Source organism: Osmia lignaria, chromosome 1 (assembly GCF_051020975.1).
Source record: "Osmia lignaria lignaria isolate PbOS001 chromosome 1, iyOsmLign1, whole genome shotgun sequence".
NCBI classification, from domain to species: Eukaryota; Metazoa; Arthropoda; class Insecta; order Hymenoptera; family Megachilidae; genus Osmia; species Osmia lignaria.
The window spans coordinates 9,009,810-9,017,889 of record NC_135032.1 but is presented as its reverse complement, the minus strand read 5'-3'; the positions used below and the strand labels follow the sequence as shown (position 1 = coordinate 9,017,889).

The following is an 8,080-nucleotide window of genomic DNA, read 5'->3' as shown; positions in this document are numbered from 1 at the left end:
CTACTATAAACATATTTTCTTTTCTATTTCTTTCTTTTAAATATTCTGACTCCTCTTCTCTTTTTCCTAGTCTTTTTTTGTATTTTTATTTTCTTTTATCCGCGATCGCGTTGGCTTTTCCAACGGCGGTGCGACTCGCTCAGCACAGCGGCGACTGACTGCGCGGTAGGTAAGTGGAGCTTGGGAGTCTGGTGGTGGTTTCTCGTAGTGTAGCGTACTGTAGAGTGGTGCCACCTGGAGCAGGCAAAGCGCTGTCGACTCCAGGCGGACTGTTTCGATACATCGAAACCCTTTCGCGCCGTATCCGATTCCGGTGCGGCTTTGCTCGCGTTTGTTTTGTTTTGTCTCTATGTTTAGCTGTTATCCGTGAGAACGCTGGTCGTTTAAACCGATAACAGCTGTTGTTCCACTAACCGACTTTCCGAAATCCACTTTTTGCTGTAGTTTTTGTGCTCCCGTATAGGCTAAATATAGATATTTAGACCGTTACGGGTAGACTTTATTCCATTATTCTAGCTATTTAGCTAGAAATTTTTCTATTTGCAGTAGATTAATCATTCTTTTTCCGATAATTATCGAGGTACACGGGTCCCTTTACAACTTGTGTAACTCGATATTAACAGTCTAGTCCCCTGTGTGCGGTAATTTGCAGATTTAATTTGCAAATTATCGCGGAGAGCGACTCGCACGGTCGTCCTCGTTTCGTTCGTTTTGTTTTTATTCTTTTGATCTCAATCTAGTCACTAGATTAAGGTTTTCTTTTATTATTTTGATTTATTTATTTTACTTTTATTTTTATTTATTTTCGTTTATTTATTTCCTTTCTTTTTATTTCCGCGACGTATATACCATAGGTATATATACCCGTTTTTGTTTTTATTCGTTGATTTTATTTTCGTTCTATTTTATTTTTGTCATTTTATTTTATCTATTTATTTTCTTAGTTTTAAGTTTTAATTATTGACTGGGGAGTCCCTACACTTCTTCTTTCTAATTAATTGACCATTACTCTATTTTATACATTTATACATTTATCTATTTATTTTACTATTTATTTTAATATGAGTAATGCGACGAGCCCTCAGCCGAGCTGCACTGCCAGGGGAAATGATGTTATAATTACGTTCCCCTTTCCCGAGACATTCCCCTGCCCCTTCTGCAACGTAGGGGTGCCGTCCAACTGGATCCGGTCGGCCGTGTACCAGCGGCACGAGGACCTGGGGAAGCATTTGCGCATCCACCATCCCGGCGCAAAAAGAAAGTGGGTCTGCGGGGTGTGCTTCTTCACGGACGACAGTGTCTACGCACTGAAGAAAGTGAGGAGGCACCACGCAGACTCACATAAAGGTAGTGCAGAGCCTCGTGCCGCTGGGGCGCGGCCGTCGGTCAGCACGAGTAGTAGCAGTAGGGACGGCGGCAGTGCACCCCTGGCTGAGGGTGATTCAGCCGAGAAGCGACCCCAACCCGACGCGGCGCCAGCCGAGACGACCCCGAGGCCCTCTCCGTCACCGTTGGAAGCGGCAGGGACCACCACGCGTGGAGGCGCGCTAACGCGGCCGCTAGAACTACCTTAACCAACTCCCGGACCACCGTGGCTGCCAAAACCAGAGCTGCGCCGAAGAAGATGCCAGTAATCACTTCATCGGTGACGGGGAGAAACTTATTGACGAGCTGGGCCGTGAAACCGACAGCGACAAGGAAGAGCGGGACGCCGTCCAGCCCCGCCGATGGACGACCTCCATCCTCGGGGAGTCCCGCCACCCCGCCGACCGTGGATCTCACCAGCCCACCAGCGGGGACCGGCGCCGCTAAGAGGACCAGCGGCGGGCCAGTGTCAATGAGGAGGCCAAGCGGGGGGGTAACCTCCACCTTAACCCCCCCACTAAAGGAGAAGGAGAAGAGCCCGGGGCTGAAGAGAAGGAGTACCCGGGCTACAACAGAACCTCCTCAACCTGGCCCGCCCCGACGACCTGTCACCGCGACCAGGAAGGTGACTCCCGCCGTCACCTACGCAGAGATCACCAGGGGCACGTCGACCACCACCACAACGATGACGACAAGGAGAATGACGCGGGCAACCTCCCTCCCGCCCGTGTCGCGAGAAGGAACCGGGGGCGCAACTGCAGCCCAAGCGCCCCCCACTAGGCTGGTGGTGGCGACGTGCACCTTCGCGACGGCGGGAACGCTGACCCTGACGACGACCTCGGTCTACAGCAAACCAGTGGCCGTCGTCACCGTTGCCACAAGGAGGAGTGGGGGGGGAACCTCGCCGAGGGGCATCAAGAAAAGGATGAAGGAGGACACGGTGCTACTGGAGTCCGCGCCGACGACCAGGGCGCGGGCTGCCAGGGCAACCACTGAGCCCCCTCGGACCCCCCCCAGGACAAGACAACACCCGAAACCGAGGAGAAGCCCACCACCTTCGATGGGCTCTGCGACGGTGAACGACGTGGCCACCTCAAGAACACCAGAGGAGCGCCCTGAAACAAGGAGGAGCACCCGGGCGAAAACTCTATCGCCCGGATCGACGCAAGAGAAGGGGAGGGGGGACGGACCCACCACCCTACCGTCCCCTAATACAGGGCGCTTCGGGAGGAGATTGATCCTCCCAGCCATAGCCGAGGCGTCGCCAGCGGTCACTGCGGCGCCGGAAAAGGAAATGGAAATGGAAAAGGAAAAGGAGAAGGAAAGAAGAATAGGAGAGGAAGAGGATGTAAGGGACTGGCGGGACGTCACGCCGCGGAACACGAGGAGAAGGGCTGGGCGGCAGAAAGAGGAGGGAGCTTTGACGACCCCGTCACCGAAGACGCCGGCGCGGCAGCCACGGCAACGACAACAACAACGAGAAGAGGAAGTGGTCCGGGAGCCACGCGTGGTAAGGACCCCTACGGGGGCGGAGCAGGGTCCTCCAAGTAGGCCACTGACTGTCGATAGGGCTACTAGTCCTATCGACTTTAATAATAATTCTAGTCAATGTTCTTGTGATTGTCCTACAATAAGTAATGTAGCCAGCAGCGTGACTAATTGCCCCGGGTCAAACCGGGGCTCTGTTTTCAGCCACAATGGGCAGAGCAGGAGGGGCCGAGGGGGCACCTTTAGCAACACGAACAACAGAAGAGATACCCGCGAAATTAGCGCAAGAAGAGTACCCCCCAGAGGTCGGGCCCCACAGTCGCCCGCGACGCACCGGCGAGGGAGTGTGGCCTCCCCGCCTTCACCTGAGCGCCGGGGATCCCGGAGAGGGCGCGACCCGCGTCGGGACACACGGCTCCCTGATGCCGTCCCACACGCCGGCCGATCCGACGAACCAACCCCCGATGCTGACCGACCCGAAGTGCTCCGTAGGAGCACGAGGGCAGCGATAGGCATCGAAAGGGCAGGTCTCGTTGAGGAAGCCGAAACGGTGACGACGCCTCAGGCGCTGGAGGACTTCGCTGCGAAAGTGGCGGAGTTCTTCGTTAAGCATCGGGCTGTGGATACTGAGCGGGCCGCAAATTCAGCCACCAGTGGGAGGGGTGGCCGGCCACAAGCGGCTGCGAGGAGGGAGGGTGAGTCTCGCCGTCCGAGGGACAGCTCGACGACGACCGGTACTCCTACCAACCGCGAGGAATATGTTCGGGAGGCGACGCGCATTCAGCGCCTGTTCCGTGCGAACCGGAAGCGTGCGGTGCGGGAGGTCCTGAAAGGGTCCTCCCCGCACTGTGAAGTGTCGAAGGACATAGTCCAGCGACACTTTACAGAAATGTACGCTCCTCGGGATCGCGCGGGGCCCCTCCCGACCATCCATTACGAGACAGCACAGGAATGTGACGCTCTGGTGTCGGCATGTACGGCCGCCGAGGTGAGCCGCCGCCTGGACCGGATGAAGAAATCTTCTCCGGGTCCTGACGGTGTAACCTACGGTGATTTGCGCGATGTCGACCCAGGCGCCACGCTCTTAACGGCGTTGTTCAACGCCTGTCTCAAGATGGAGCATATTCCGCGCGTTTGGAAGGAGTCTAACACCGTTCTTATTCATAAGAAAGGTGACCGGGATGACTTGTCGAACTGGAGACCTCTCGCGATGGGCGATACCCTACCCAAACTCTTCGCCGCTGTAATGGCCGACCGCCTCACCCACTGGGCCGTACTAAACCGACGGCTCTCACGAGGCCAAAAGGGCTTCCTGCCGTACGAGGGGTGCCTCGAGCACAACTTCGTGCTGCAGGAATGCATCGCCGACGCTCGGAGGAAGAAAAGGGAACTGGTGGTGGCGTGGCTGGATCTTTCCAATGCTTTTGGATCGATCCCGCACGCCACTATCTTGGAGTCGCTCTCCAACGCCGGGGCACCGCGGGCGATCACAAATATCGTCGCCAGTCTGTACACAGACTGTGCGACGAGGGTCCGCACCTCTGAGGGATATACAGAAAGAATCCCCATACAGTCAGGGGTAAAACAAGGATGCCCCCTCAGCCCCATCCTGTTCAACCTTGCAATCGAGCCCATACTCCGCGTGGCCGAGGAGTCGACCGGTGGCTACGAAATCGCGGGAGAAACGGTCGACGAGCTCGCCTACGCGGACGACGTCACGCTGCTGGCGACAAGCGAAGAGGAGATGAGGATTACGCTGCTCAATGTGGAAAAAACAGCCAACAACCTGGGTCTTGCCTTCAACGCGAAGAAGTGTGCCACGTTACACTTACGAGGCCGGGACGATGTACTGGATACCGTGTACTGCATCCAGGAGGAGCCCGTTCCGGCTCTGGGAAAAGGTGAGCCCTACCAGCATCTAGGGGTCCCAACCGGGGTTCAGCTCGATCAGACGCCCTACACCGCGATCCGTGGCGTGTTAGAGGACCTGAGCGCGGTGGACCAGTCACTCCTCGCCCCCTGGCAGAAGATCGAGACGGTGGCGACATTCATTGTCCCTCGTCTCGGTTTCCTGCTCAGGGGAGCCAATATGCGACGAATGGCCCTGTCGGAGCTCGACAAGGCTATCAAGCGGACGGTCAAGCTATGGCTTAACTTGCCCCAGCGGGCTAGCCCGGAGGTGGTCCACATTCCCCCGTCACTGGGAGGGTGTGGACTCCCTCCGATAGCCGACCTCGCGGAGGTTACGGCCGTGGCTCACGCATTCAGGATGCTGAATGCGGGTGACACGGTCGTGGCTAACATCGCGAGGTACTCGCTGGAAGCTGCCGCGAGCGAGAAGCTTTGCCGGGCTCCGACTGGTCGGGATCTTGCCCAGTACCTGTCGGGCTCTCTGGCCGGGGACTGGTCAAGACCAACGACGGGTCGTTCGTCGTTTTGGTCGAGGGTGCGATCCGCTGCGCTGAGGTCTGGAGCGCGTCTCGGTTTTCGCTGGGAGTGGTGCGATGATCGGGCTGAGCTCGCGGTTGTGATGGAGTCCCGAAATGGACGTCGGGTGGTCGTGCCGCCTCAAGCCAAGGCACACGTCATCACCAGGATGAGGGCCGCGGTGACGGAGCGCTACCTGTCCTCGCTTCTTCGGAAGCCGGACCAGGGAAAGGTTTTCCAGGCAACCACCCAACATGCGGCGAGCAATCGCTTCATGAGGGGTGGTGCGTTTATCCGCTTCGCTGATTGGAGGTTTATTCATCGCGCCCGCCTCGACGTGCTCCCGTTAAACGGAGCCCGTCGATGGGGGAGCGATGATAAGCGCTGCAGGCGATGCGGATACACGCTGGAAAGCCTTCCTCATGTGCTCTGCCACTGCGGTCCTCATTCTGCCGCCAGGCAGAGACGGCACGATAACCTCGTCCTGAGGCTGAGTAAGGCGATCCGGCTCCCCGGTGAGATCCGGGTCAACAGGTGTGTCCGCGGGGTAACGGGTGAATCTTCGACGCTTCGCCCCGACATCGTCGTGACACACGAAGCGTCGAAGACTATAGTTATAGTTGATGTAGCCGTGCCCTTCGAGAATACGATGCAGGGCATCGTAGATGCACGTTTTGAAAAAATCAAAAAATATGAAGATCTGGCCGCTATATTGCGAGGGCGCGGCTACAAAGTGTACTTGGACGCCTTTATCGTTGGTGCCCTGGGCGCCTGGGACCCGGGGAACGAGTTCCTCCTGGAAGTACTAAGAATCTCGCCGCGATACGCATCATTGATGCGCAAATTGATGATAGCTGAAACGATTGGGTGGTCGCGCGATATGTATGTCGAACACGTATCGGGAATTAGGCAGTACACGGTATCGGAAGCGCAGCTCAACAACAACAACGGCAATAACAACGCGACAATAGAACAGGGAGGCGGGACCCTGGTATCCTCATCTCCTCCACTACGACGAGCACCGATGTAATTTTCTATTTATTTTCTCTCTTTCTCTACTTCCACTATTATAATTTACCTATTCTCTATTTTTCTGTCTCTTCTTTCTATATCACCTTACATCGGTGCTCTACATATACTTATACCTATACTTTGTTTCGCTGCCAAAGTACCTACTTACTTATACACCTTCTCTATTACTAATATTGGCAGCTATCTATTTCTAAACTCTTCTTTACACTTTATACTCACTTTCATTTTATTTTTTTATTTTCATATACCTGCATATATACAGCATACATATACCTTCATTCACTATACTATTATTTATACTATTGTTTCTACGCATGCATATATATGAAAATACGTGCATGGCTAAATTGACATTTATCTATCTGCAGCACATTGCTGCACGTGAGTGACAAAGAATGTAGGGCTAATGGTCCCTTCTTCTTTTTCTGTCCCCTACTATCTGATGACTGCAGTGGTGACGCATGCGGCGGGGAAATGCCCCCGCTGCATTAATTTAATTCTTTCTTTATTATGAAGGGCTACGCCCAAAAAATGCTGTAAAGTGTATCCCCCCAGAGGCTTGCCTCTGGGGAAACATCAATTGTTCAATAAAGCAAGTTTATCTGTTCTTATCAGCTTAATATCTGATACACTCCCCATTGGGGAGTCAGAATATTAATCTCATTTTTGAAAACGGTCGGATTTCGGAGCTTGCTCCGACTCCGACACGGGTCGCACCTGTATTGCATTACCGCAGGACGCGGCCCACACATACTACTATAAACATATTTTCTTTTCTATTTCTTTCTTTTAAAATATTCTGACTCCTCTTCTCTTTTCCCTAGTCTTTCTTTGTATTTTTATTTTCTTTTATCCGCGATCGCGTCTGGCTTTTCCAACGGCGGTGCGACTCGCTCAGCACAGCGGCGACTGACTGCGCGGTAAGTGGAGCTTGGGAGTCTGGTGGTGGTTTTTCGTAGTGTAGCGTTACTGTAGAGTGGTGCCACCTGGAGCAGGCAAAGCGCTGTCGACTCCAGGCGGACTGTTTCGATACATCGAAACCCTTTCGCGCCGTATCCGATTCCGGTGCGGCTTTGCTCGCGTTTGTTTTGTTTTGATTCTATGTTTAGCTGTTATCCGTGAGAACGCTGGTCGTTTAACCCGATAACAGCTGTTGTTCCACTAACCGACTTTCCGAAATCCACTTTTTGCTGTAGTTTTTGTGCTCCCGTATAGGCTAAATATAGATATTTAGACCGTTACGGGTAGACTTTATTCCATTATTCTAGCTATTTAGCTAGAAATTTTTCTATTTGCAGTAGATTAATCATTCTTTTTCCGATAATTATCGAGGTACACGGGTCCCTTTACAACTTGTGTAACTCGATATTAACAGTCTAGTCCCCTGTGTGCGGTAATTTGCAGATTTAATTTGCAAATTATCGCGGAGAGCGACTCGCACGGTCGTCTTCGTTTCGTCCGTTTTGTTTTTATTCTTTTGATCTCAATCTAGTCACTAGATTAAGGTTTTCTTTTATTATTTTGATTTATTTATTTTACTTTTATTTTTTATTTATTTTCGTTTATTTATTTCCTTTATTTTTACTTCCGCGACGTATATACCATAGGTATATATACCCGTTTTTGTTTTTATTTGTTGATTTTATTTTCTTTCTATTTTATTTTCGTTATTTTATTTTATCTATTTATTCTCTTAGTTTTAAGTTTTAATTATTGACTGGGGAGTCCCTACACTTTTTCTTTTTTTTAATCAACTGACTATTACTCG

General features: G+C 52.5%; 1 pseudogene; it reads left to right on the top strand.

Moving 5' to 3' along the window:
- The first annotated feature begins 6,887 nt into the window (after window positions 1-6,887).
- On the top strand, window positions 6,888-7,065 carry LOC117606385 (U2 spliceosomal RNA; annotated as a pseudogene).
- The last annotated feature ends 1,015 nt before the right edge of the window (window positions 7,066-8,080 follow it).